The sequence below is a fragment of the Penaeus monodon genome, chromosome 1 (assembly GCF_015228065.2).
Source record: "Penaeus monodon isolate SGIC_2016 chromosome 1, NSTDA_Pmon_1, whole genome shotgun sequence".
NCBI classification, from domain to species: domain Eukaryota; kingdom Metazoa; phylum Arthropoda; class Malacostraca; order Decapoda; family Penaeidae; genus Penaeus; species Penaeus monodon.
Window position 1 is genome coordinate 40,631,855 of NC_051386.1, and position 11,590 is coordinate 40,643,444.

Consider the following 11,590-nt stretch of genomic DNA (forward strand, 5'->3'; position numbering starts at 1 on the left):
ATCATAACAAATAAATATATAACAAATATATATAAGCAAAAATAATTTAGAATCATGCAAGGACAAGACAAAAAACAATGAGAAAACAACAAATAATGAAGAGGAGCATGCAGTCCAATAATGCACATTAGAAAAAAAATGGTCAGAAAATAAAACAATAATGCAGAAACAGTTAAGCAAGGTATATACATGAAAACGAACACACAGACATTATTTTATTTCATGTAAACATGAAACAGAAATTACAAACAAAAACAAAAAAACAAAATAACATGCTATTTTTGTTAGAAGTAAAGACAAAATCAAATAAAAATGTTAAAAAAACAAAGCAAACAAAACCCAAACTCAGACAAAAATAGAAACTCAAAAGTAACAAATAAAAAACAATAAAGACAAACACAAAAGGAAACATAAAAACAAAAAACATAAAAACATGCTAGTGATGAATTACCTTTTGAACTTGCTTGCTTGCTTGAGATTTGCGAAGTTCTGGCTTCGCCCGGGCCTTTCACTTATGGCCCGGCCTGTGTCAGCTTTTTATGGCTGTCTCATTTGTTGGTCTGACACTCGGTGCTTACCGTGGCGGTGGGATTGCCAGCAGGCGCTCCTGTAGCCGTGGTGTAAGCATCTCGCATAATCTCTTTACCAGCACGACGGCTGTGTTCTGTGGGGTTTGTCTTAGGAATTGCGTGTGCACGCAATTCTCCAAGTAGTGTACCAGTGTGGCGTTCGGCTCGCCGCAATGCATGCAACACCTCTCTTCACGTTCTATGGTTTGTATAATCTGCCATGCACAGTGGTAAAGTAGGCGCATTCTGTGCAGAATGACTTCGGTACCTCTGTTGTTTATTTCAGAGAGTGCCAGTGGTTCATAGCCTGTGGCATCTGAGTACCAGCTGGCCGAGGGGGAATATCTCGTTTCCTCTCTGTGAAGCTGCAGGAGGAAGGAGTTGGCCGTCACCGTACACTTCCTCCTAAGTAAATTTCGGCTCTGATGTATTATCATGGGATTAGGGGCATACCCCGGCCGATTTCGGCTAATCTGTCAGCAAGCTCATTGCCTCTGATCCCTATATGGCTGGAACCCAGTTTATGATGATTCTTCTACCCTGAGCAAGCATCCTTTGTGCTATTGTGCGGATGGTTGTCAGGAGGTAGATGTTGTCAGTGGGTGAGCGCTGCTGAAGACAGTCGACGGCTCCTTTGGAGTCTGTGTGTATGACCACGTGTCCTTCCCTCACGGACGCATGGCTCAGTGCTCCCATGATAGCAACTGCCTCTGCCTGTAGCGAGGAGGCGTTGTCTGTTACCCTCATGGATATTGTGGCATCCCTTGCTGCGAAGCCGGCGCCTGCAGTGTGGGTCAAGGGATCGACCGATCCATCCGTGTAATATGCTCTGCTCCCCGGAGGGGTGATGGTTGCAATGACTCTCTGGGTTTCTGCCTTTAGGCTAGGCGTACAATATTCATTCTTTTTTCTTGCCAGTCTCATGACCGAGAATTCTATCGAGGTCTGTGCCCACGGCGGAGCTTCGACAAAGTCAGGGTGTGGGGAGTCCATGCCCTTGGCCAATAGCGGTTCTTTGAGCTGATGGCGTATTAGCACCCTGACTGTGTGAGACAGCCAGGAGTTGTTTGCAAACAGCTCGTTATCTTGTTCTAGGCGTCTGTACCTTTTGAAGTTTTCTGTTTTTCTTTGTAGGTAGATGACTGCTGTCTATACTCTTTCTTTTTCGTAAGTTTGTTATATATTTTAATGTGATGGTGAATTCTCATGGTGAGGAAAATATTTATGAATTTGTCTTGTACTCCACTACAAAGATTAAAACCAAATTGAATTTGGTTTAATTCTATTGCTAAATTATATTTTAATTTATCTTTATACATATAATCATTAATTTTTGACAAATGTTTTTTTTCGAAATGTTACTGTATCAATAATTTCAAGTTTAGGAAAAGTTGAATATTTATATTCATCAAGAGCTTTGGCATTGAAAAATATATCAGTGTTATCTGAATTAGCTTTAGGAGATTGAATTATCTGCTGTCTGCAATTGTCACACTTATGGCTTTTTATTACTTCATGGCATATGTAACCAGCAATATATGCAGCAGCATTTTCAGTTAAATCGGGATACGGCATGGGTGACATTTCAAATGTGGAAGTAGTTGCGGCATCATTATAAGGATCAAATGAAGAATATGTTGCTATATTAGTAGAATGTGATGGTAAATGAAGGGTTTGCAAATGTTCTAGGCTACTTGAGATACTCTGCAGAATCTCTGTCAATGATATAATCAAGAGAATTACTTGAAATACTGACTTCTTTTATGAATGCCTTCTTGAAATTGGAAAGATTAATGTGTGATAACATTGGTGTTGTATCTTCTACACAATTTCATAATTATTCCAATAATTAAGTAAATTACCTGTCTTTGTCCTATGAAAATCTATGAAAATGATGAAAAGGATGTGAATCTTTCCGCCTTTTACAGATAACACATGGATGGGATTTTCCGACCATCATGAAATGCGCGCTCTGAAATTCGTCTGCTGCTGTCACTTGTTTTTTCAATGTAAACACATGACGTCATTGACGAGCGATTGTAACGCCATCTTTTAATCGGACTATGTTATGATGTCATGGACTACTTTAAGATCCCAGTTAGTATTATTTCACCCTTTTCTTGGACTTTCCCGTCTTATTAATAGTCTTTGATACAAACCCTTTTCTTTAGTTGGCAACAGCAGGCAGACTATCAGAAATCACTGGCCAGTTTGAGTGGAAGCACATTGATGGTGTCGGGAAGTTGACTGATGTCGAGCCTGAACGAGATGTTCCTACCATCGGTGAGGGCCACGATGTTCCCCGAGTTGGAGCCATTTACCTCGTCCAGGATAACAGCACTATCCACACTAGCAGTGTCGTGAAGGCGTGATCTCCCCGAGATTATCCTGTGCCACATCCACCCAAATCATCAGATCTCAGTCTCATTGAGAGTATTTGGGCAGCCATAGGCAGAGACTTCCTCTAAGATCATACCGCAGTTGTCATATCGTCGTTGCCCAAGCAATTACAGACAGTTAACGGCGGCGTTAGTGGCATCCATGTCACGTAGACTTGCCAACGTTCGCCAAGCTTGTAACACGAAATATACTTTTCAAAACCATAATTTTGTAAATGGTTAATGGTTAAAAGCAAGATAAATGTGCTAGACATCTAAGGTCATGTAGCACTATAGTTAATGTTAGGGAAGGGTGGTTGAGTTTGTGATTAGTTGTCTAAGCTGGGCAAAGGAATTGGTGAGTGAAAGGGTTAGGGTCGGTTGTTTCAAAACGTGGGCACAGAAAGGTGAGAACCACTACTGACCTGGCTGAAATAATCAACCAGTTCATTAGCGACTTGGAGAGGATCAGAAATGAGGGTATCTCGAATATGGAGGACGGGGGCAGGATGGGGGGGATGTTTGCCTGATAGTTTATGGATTCGGCGCCAAACATTTGAGATAGATGTAGAGGATGTAATTGATGAAACAAATTTCAAAAGCAACAAAGTCAATGGGGTGGGAAGGGGAGAAGTAGACTGAAATCACTGTGATCCAACGATGAAGGAAGATAAGAATAACTGTGCAAGGGACATTAGTTTGAAAGGGAGGTGTGACATAAGGTGTTTTCTGATTGATAAGTATGGACGAGACAAAGGGAATGTGGGGAAGAGACAAAATGATAATTGGTGATTGGTATTGGAGGATGTGTAAGAAAGGTCTCTTGAAGGCATACAATAGATGGGTTATAAGAGGAAAGGATATGACGAAGGTCAGGTCTGTGGGAGCGGAAACCGCGAATATTCCAATGAAGGATAGTTATACTTTAGTGATATAGATTGTAGTACGTTTTGGAGAATTTAAGGGGGAAACAGCTAGAGGGTGGGATAAGGACTGAGAGGTCTGAGATGGGAGAGGTGTGGGAATTGGTGTTCTACTAGGAGGCGTATTAGGAGATGGAGGGTCTGAGGAAGGGGATACTTGTGACATAAGGGATTCACGTGTGTATCCAGGAGGGAGTGGAAGGGATAGAGGGGATGGTGGGAGGGTTAATGTGGGCAGGGTTGGGGTCGGGGGGATGGGCTGTGTTGGGAGGGGTTAGGAGGATAGGGTGTAGGGGGGATATCGTTAGGAGGATGGATATCAGCAGTTACTTGGAGTATGAAAGGAGCAGGAGTTGTAAGGTTTGGAGGTTGAGTTTCAGTTTTCATTAAGTAATCTTGAATATTTTCAATAGTTTCTTCTGAGGAGTTGGTTGGGGAGTTTTGGGGGATAAAGGATTTCTTGTGAGGGGGGGAAGAGAGGACTGGTGTCTCAAGCGTAGGGGCAAAGGAAGGTGGAAGTATTTGTATGGTAGGGGAAGAGGGGGTGGAACGTTTGTTCTGTCTGTTATGGGTAGTGAGAGGAGGGAGAGGGGAAGGTGTTGGGGTTGTAGTGGTGATTGGAGTATCTGTAGTAGAGATTGGAGTGTCTGGGTTTAGGATGGCAAAAGAGTTTGACTGGGGAAGGTAGGAGGTAGAAGAGGGGGAGTTAGATGTAGGGGGGTGGGTTTAGGAGAATTGGTAGAATGAGCAGTATTACTGGAGTAAGAAGTAAGAGAGAAACCACGTCGACGTGCTTCCTGTCTGGCTTCACGTAGTGTGAGTCCAAGTTTGAATCTGAGAGTTGCTACCTCAGACTCAAACTTGTAGGTGGGACAGCCCCTATAAAATACATTATGGGGGCCGCCACAGTTGGCACATGTGCGTGATTGTGCAGAGCAGTTAGATCGGGTATGGCCAGGTTGGGCACATAGTGGGCATCTGGCTGTGGAACGGCAATGTTTGGCTGGGTGTCCTAGACGCCAACAATTTTGGCACTGATGTGGAGGAGGTTGGTGCTTGCTTGCTTGAGATTTGCGAAGTTCTGGCTTCGCCCGGGCCTTTCACTTATGGCCCGGGAGGTTGGTATGGACAAACAGGGAGGGATTCTCCTCCTATGTAGACGTTAAAGGGAAGGTCATGTCTACGGAAGGTAATTTTGGCTATGTTAGTGGGTTTCTTTCGATGACCTCTGGGGGGAATGGAGTAGTATTGTACTGATGTTGCATTATAGTCTGTGAGACAGGCAAGTAGGTCTTCTCCACAGTCTTTGTCATAGACTGGGCAATTTGCTGGGGAGATTGAAAGTGTTGCGGTGCAAGTATTGAGGGTTGGATGGGGTTCTGCAAGGATGGGGTTACCATATAGGTCAGTTAGTTTTGTTAATGCTATAGCTTGGTTTTCGGATGTTACTGTGACAAGACGGGAGCGGTCGGGTCGGCTACGGAAAGAGACTTTACCTACTTGTTTTTGGAGACATTGTTGGAAGAGAAAGGTGTTGTCAGAGTAGGGAGCTGTGGGAGGGATCACGAAAAATCGGTCCCATTTGGCTGCGCTAGAGAGAGTATTCAAGATTGTTGTAGAGATAGGGGTAGTAGAAGGGCGGGGGCGTGATGAAGATGGTATGGAGGATGGGGTGGTTGATGTTGGAGGTTGTAGGGGTAGAGGTGTTGAAGTTGAGCATGCTGGGAGAGTGGAAATGTTCCTTAAGGGTTGATTGTTGGCTACTGTACTAGTAGGCATTGATGAGGGGGTAGTTATTGCAGTGTTCGGAGCCGTGGTCAAAGGAGAGCCTGGGGTCAGGGAATCGGGTGGGTTTACATCGTTGGGGCTATTTGATAAAGGGGCAAGCCTCATTGCCCCTAATAGTGGGGATATGTTTTCATTACTGGCCATGGTAAGCCTGGATTATGTTGGGGATAAAAACAGTCCACCCCTCAGGGTCCCCTTGAGGGGTAAGGGCTAGGTAACTAAATCAGGGGAATACCGTGCCCATGGCTCCCTCAGGCCGTTCAGGACTGGCACAAAGTCAGCCTTTCATCCTTTCAGCACGGCTCTCACACCTTAGGAGGTGGATAGCAGAAGGGTTTGGTGAAGGGACAGAAACGAAAAGTGGGAAGGAAAAAAAGACCATGCAAAATTAGTTGAGTCAAGGGCTGAGTCCCAAGGTTGGGGAGTTCCCCATCATTGGGTCCCAGTCTCCACCTCCTAAGCCCCCCCCCAAGACAACAACGGGCAAGGGATTCAATAACGCCCGTCAGGTAAACCAATATCAGATCGAGCTCCAAGCACTTTTTTCAACCGTTTGCGTTGTCGTACTATACTGTTAAGTCAGAGTAAAGATACTTTTTTTGGTGACTGTATATCAGTATACCTGCATGTTTTAAATACACAAAGATAATATTCATGCTCATGGATATCTTACCAAAAGCAAGATCAACATTTTTGAGAATGAAGACCAGTACTGTTGGCTTTGCTTCCATGCTCTCATTAGGTTGTAAATTGAGGTTATCATTTTTCTACAAATCATGTAGACAAAAATAATTTTAATAATACCACAACACTGACATAATTAGGGGACACAAAGACACCTAATGGGAGCTTAAAGTTAAAAATCAATCATAAACACGTTATATACTATCATGTCTGCAATAAAATGAAGTCACAAATCGCACTGTATATATCAGTAATGGAATAAAGAAAATCTCAAACAAAAACTAACATATCTGAAGCTAGTATATCAAATGTTTGCTATATTTTGTTTTTGCATTAACTGGGTGAAACTACAATTTATTTATCGTACATTAGGACTGTCAAGTAACTATTTCTAGAAATAAGTAGATATAGTATACCACTGCAATACAATTACCTTAATATTTATGCCATTTACGGCCAATCCACTGTTTGCTTTACAAGAGTAAGTACAAAACCACTGTAACTAAGATCCCCTTACACCACCTCCACTTCCCATCCCCTATAGCAATATCATAATTTGAATTTTAATAAACTTGTAAATACTGATAGAAAAATAATATTATTGGTTTATGCATAAACATCAATAAATCATTTGATTTAATCATTTGGGTATGCTTGGCATGACAAATGCCATGGTGATATATGCATCATTTGTTGCAATCTTCGTAACTTTGTCCAAGAAAAAAAATATGAACAAATGTAATATATTACCTTCTGTAGAATCCATTTATGAGATTTTATTTTGTTTAATTTTTCCTAGGAAAAAAAAAAATGTTTATGTGTTCCACTCCCAGTATTCTCTTCTCTTACATCTTTATGGTTAATGGTTAAAAGCAAGATAAATGTGCTAGACATCTAAGGTCATGTAGCACTATCTTACATCTTTATGCATATGAGCATTTTAATTCTTATCTTATTTTTACACATCTTCCAAATTTTGGTCTGGATATACACTGTGGAGAAGTGTTGGCTACACACTCGAAAGCTCCCGTTTAAATTTTTACAGGTCTTGTTTTATTTTTGTATTATTAATGACATTTTGTCATATACGACCTAAACTGCATGGAATGGCTTAAGATCTCGGATAAACGAGCTGATTAAACCGTTAATGTAAAGCGTATCTATCACGTGATATTATATATTCTCACTACTATCGATTAATACTAACATCTGTCTGTTCCTCGGAAATCGATGAAAATAGACAGGGTGTATATCCCTTCTCCTTTTCCATATAGCATATGGCTGCGATTTTGAAGTGCGCGGTCCACGCCAGTATGCTTGTCAGTCGTCCAGCTGTGACATCACAGAAGGGTGACACAAGCAACATCTCTATTGGACTACGTTTTGACATCACGGACTACGTTGAGGTCTCAAGTACTATTATTACAGCCTTTTTCACATGCCTTCTTCGGTATATAGTCTTGGCTCTGCCCATTAAGCTCTGCTTGTTGGCTCAACTGGGCTTGAGAGTGAGAAGGGTGCCATTTCTTTGTACTACACAAGAGCAGTTTCAGGCAAAATGTCAGAAGGGGGAGGATCCACGGAAGAGTATTGTGACAAAAGGGAGTCACAGGGGTATCAATGAGGGAGCTGAAAGGATAATAGAGAATGAAAAGAGGTGTGTGCAGGGAAGGAGTGGGAAGGGGTGTAGCAATGAATTTTTATATAGGTAAAACCACTCCCTCTATGAAAACCCTAGTTGTCAACTTCCGACCAAAGCCTCGCCTCATCTCCTGTTTTCATTGCATTTTTTTTCTTGATTTCGTTCTTGATCATATTTTAAAAACATTATTACAACCATTTGTAAGAAAATGCACTGAAATAACATTTACCATAAAATCTCACAAATTGTTGGGATAAAAAAATGGGGCAGAGCTAATGACGTCACCATATTTAGCCAATGAGAGTGCGCATGAGATCAGATATAGTTAGATGGATAATTATTTGAATAATTTACTGGATATTGTTATATTTATCAGGAGTAAAACCAAAATCCCACTCCTATTTATGACAACTAAGAGTTCCTTACCATTAACAGTTGTCAGAATACTCTGAGAAAAAGTTTAGTTTTTAGGTTCAATAGGCTGTATGGAAATGGAGCTAGGAGGAGCATGGATAGGCAGGTTATCTTGAGTCATGATTAGATAGATTTGAATGTCATCCAAAGTTTCTGAAATGTGGTTAGGAAGAACTGAGAAACGAAGGTTTACAGGAGGTAAAGTTTAAATCTGAGAATTGCCACCTTAGACTCAGACTTGTAGGTAGGGCAGCCCCTATAAAATATATTATGGGAACAACCACAATTGGCAAATGTCCGGGTTTGTGCAGAGTGGTGGGCACAGAGGGCATGGAGCGGTGGAGTGACAGTGTTTAGCAGGGTAGCTTTGATGCCAACAATTCTGTCATTGCTGCCATGGTAGGACAGGGATGTATTCTCCGCCAATATAAACGTGCCTGTATTGGTGTCTACAGAAAGGACTATTGATGGAGAATCTATAGCGGCCTGTAGGGAGAATGGTGTATCATTTGCACTGATACTGCATCATGGTCAATAAGGCAGACAAGTGTCTCCAGTCTAACCAATCCTTGTCGTAGACAAGGATTAGTTAGACTACTGGGGAGATGGAGGCAGTTATGGTACAAGTACTGGAGGAGGGATGAGGCTGGGCATGAATGGGTTTGCCAGTGAACTCGGTAGATATTTTTTTAGCACTGAATTCGGAGGGATCAGGGCAGCTGCGGAAGGAAACTGACAACTTTTCTTCCTACAATGTCTCCAAAAACAAGTAGGCAGAGTAAGGGACTTTAAAGAGGATCACAAATAATCGATCCCATTTGGCTGGGTTAAACAGAGTACTTCTGGTTTGTAGAAGTAGGGGTAGTAGAAAGTAGTAGAAAGACGGAGCTTTGTGGAAGAGAGTGGTCTTCAGTGAAATAATTATGCAGATGGTAGGCATGGAGGAGGTAGTAATAGTCTTTAGAGTTGTGATTAAATGAGAGCCTGGGGTGTGGGAACTAGGGGAATTAGAATCTGGGGGGCTAGCTTATAAAGGGGCAAGCCCCATTGCCCTTATTCAAAGGTACAAAATTGTCATTATTGGCCACAGTAAGCCTTGGAGTATGTTGGGAAGGGAATATAGTCCACCCCTCAGGGTCACCTTGGGGGCCCCAAGGGTTATACAACTAAACAGGGATATACCGTGCCTATGGCTCTCCTAGGCCGTCCATGACCGGCAAGACCGTTCTCCCATCTTTGAGTGGATTGTAGAAGGGGTTCAAAAGAACGAAGGAGAGAAGTGGAAGAAAAAACCCTGCAAAATCAGCTGAGGCGAGGGCTGATGTTCAAGGCAGGGGTGATCCCCCACAGTCCCCCCACGGCCACTACAAACACCCCTACCCCATTGAGCCTTAAATATGACATGCAGCAAGTTTATACTACTGGTCTTTGGTGGGTGCCAGGATGGACACGTTTGAAAAATAACACCCATAATCCACTTCTTTACACTATTGTGTAATGAAATGTATTACGGCACAAGCACTGCCCTTTATATGAATGAAGTATTCATGTGATAAAATGATAAAGTAAGCATGCACAATGTAGACCAAAATGAAGCACGAGAAAAGGTTTCTCTTGCAAGCATTCTTTTTCAATTAATATAAATGGCTTCCTTTTCTTTGAACATGTCTTTAGATACTTACTGATTTACCATTATCAATTGTAATAGGAAAAATGATAAGTACTGATAAGACATCATAATAAAAAGGTGGCAACACAAAAAATTTAACACCTTAATCTTACTATGCAGCATGGGTGTTTGGCTACATGCATAATAGGCAAACTGCTCGCTTGTGTCTGCGAGCTCTGCTCGATCGTGTGAATGGGCCTGTCCACACAAGTGGGCATGATCAGATACAGTATAAAAAAAATTATTACCTTTACTTGTGGTTAACAAGTACCCAAGCACTATGCTCTGTATTGTGGATAGGGTATCGTGTTAGCCCCTTGCCATGGATAGTGTTTTCATATGACGCTCATTACCATATTCGTCGACCAAGACTAATGAACCAGATATTCAAGTCTCAGTGACCCATTATTTTGTCTGTATTTCTGCATTTATCATCTAAAGAAAAGGGTTCTTATATTTTACTCTCATTGTGACTTAAATATAATTTATCATATCCAATCCCGTTTAATAAATTATTGCATTATTGCTACTTAACAGTATGCATGAGTATAATATAAAGTTAAATACAGTACTGGACGAACTCTGGTGCCTGTGGCTTACATGAATCAGAAGCGGCTTTGTAATGTTTCAAATGGGGATATAAGTGCTTTAGATGGATTGGGAAATGCTTCTCATTAAATGCTTCTAGGTTAATATGGATTTGGAGTAGTTGCACCATTGAGACGTCTCAGTCTGCAAGCAGCTCTGCCAAGGTCGTGCCACGCCTTGGCATCGCAAAGCCATCCGTTGCCAGGTGGATTAAGTGACGAGGGCACTGGTGAATTGAACGACCTGCCTCGAAGTGGGCGTCCTCGCTGTAATACCGAGGAGGAAGACCAGGTAAATGATGCACCAAGCAGTGTACTGCTTATGACTTGTGATAAAAGACTTATCGATACTATCATACTTGTGTATTTTTATACGAATCAAGCTATAGCATGCAGAGAGGGAGATTTTTTTCTGCTGACAAAAACTCGCATCCGATTAGCATGCTGTGCAGCAAACCGTTCACAACAGATACCGGTCAGTAGGTTAGTGCACACTCAAGCCTGCAAACCTATGCTCTTGAACGAGTTGATTATAGAACATTTCCTGGCGCATTAACAGGAACAGGGCTAAAGGTCCATCCACATGATCAAGCAGTATCCTAGGGTACAAGTGAGCAAGCAATTTGCTTATTAACGATGTTTCTGCTTGTGCCCTCAAGCAAACCAGTCAAGCGCTCATGTCGGTAGTGGTTCAAAATCGCCAAACTGCCTTTATGACGATAACATTCTTTGTTACTCCCTTATTTTCTTCCCCTTTATAGCGGCTACTGTATTCTTCCCCCATATCTAAATTATCACATTCAATTTAAGAGGTTATCTGGGTAGATATTAAAAGAAACGAAGCATATACTCGTACAACGGGATGTTTTTTTTCATGGATCTACCCATATGATAATTCGTTTTACACAAATACATCAAATGTAATCTTTACAATAA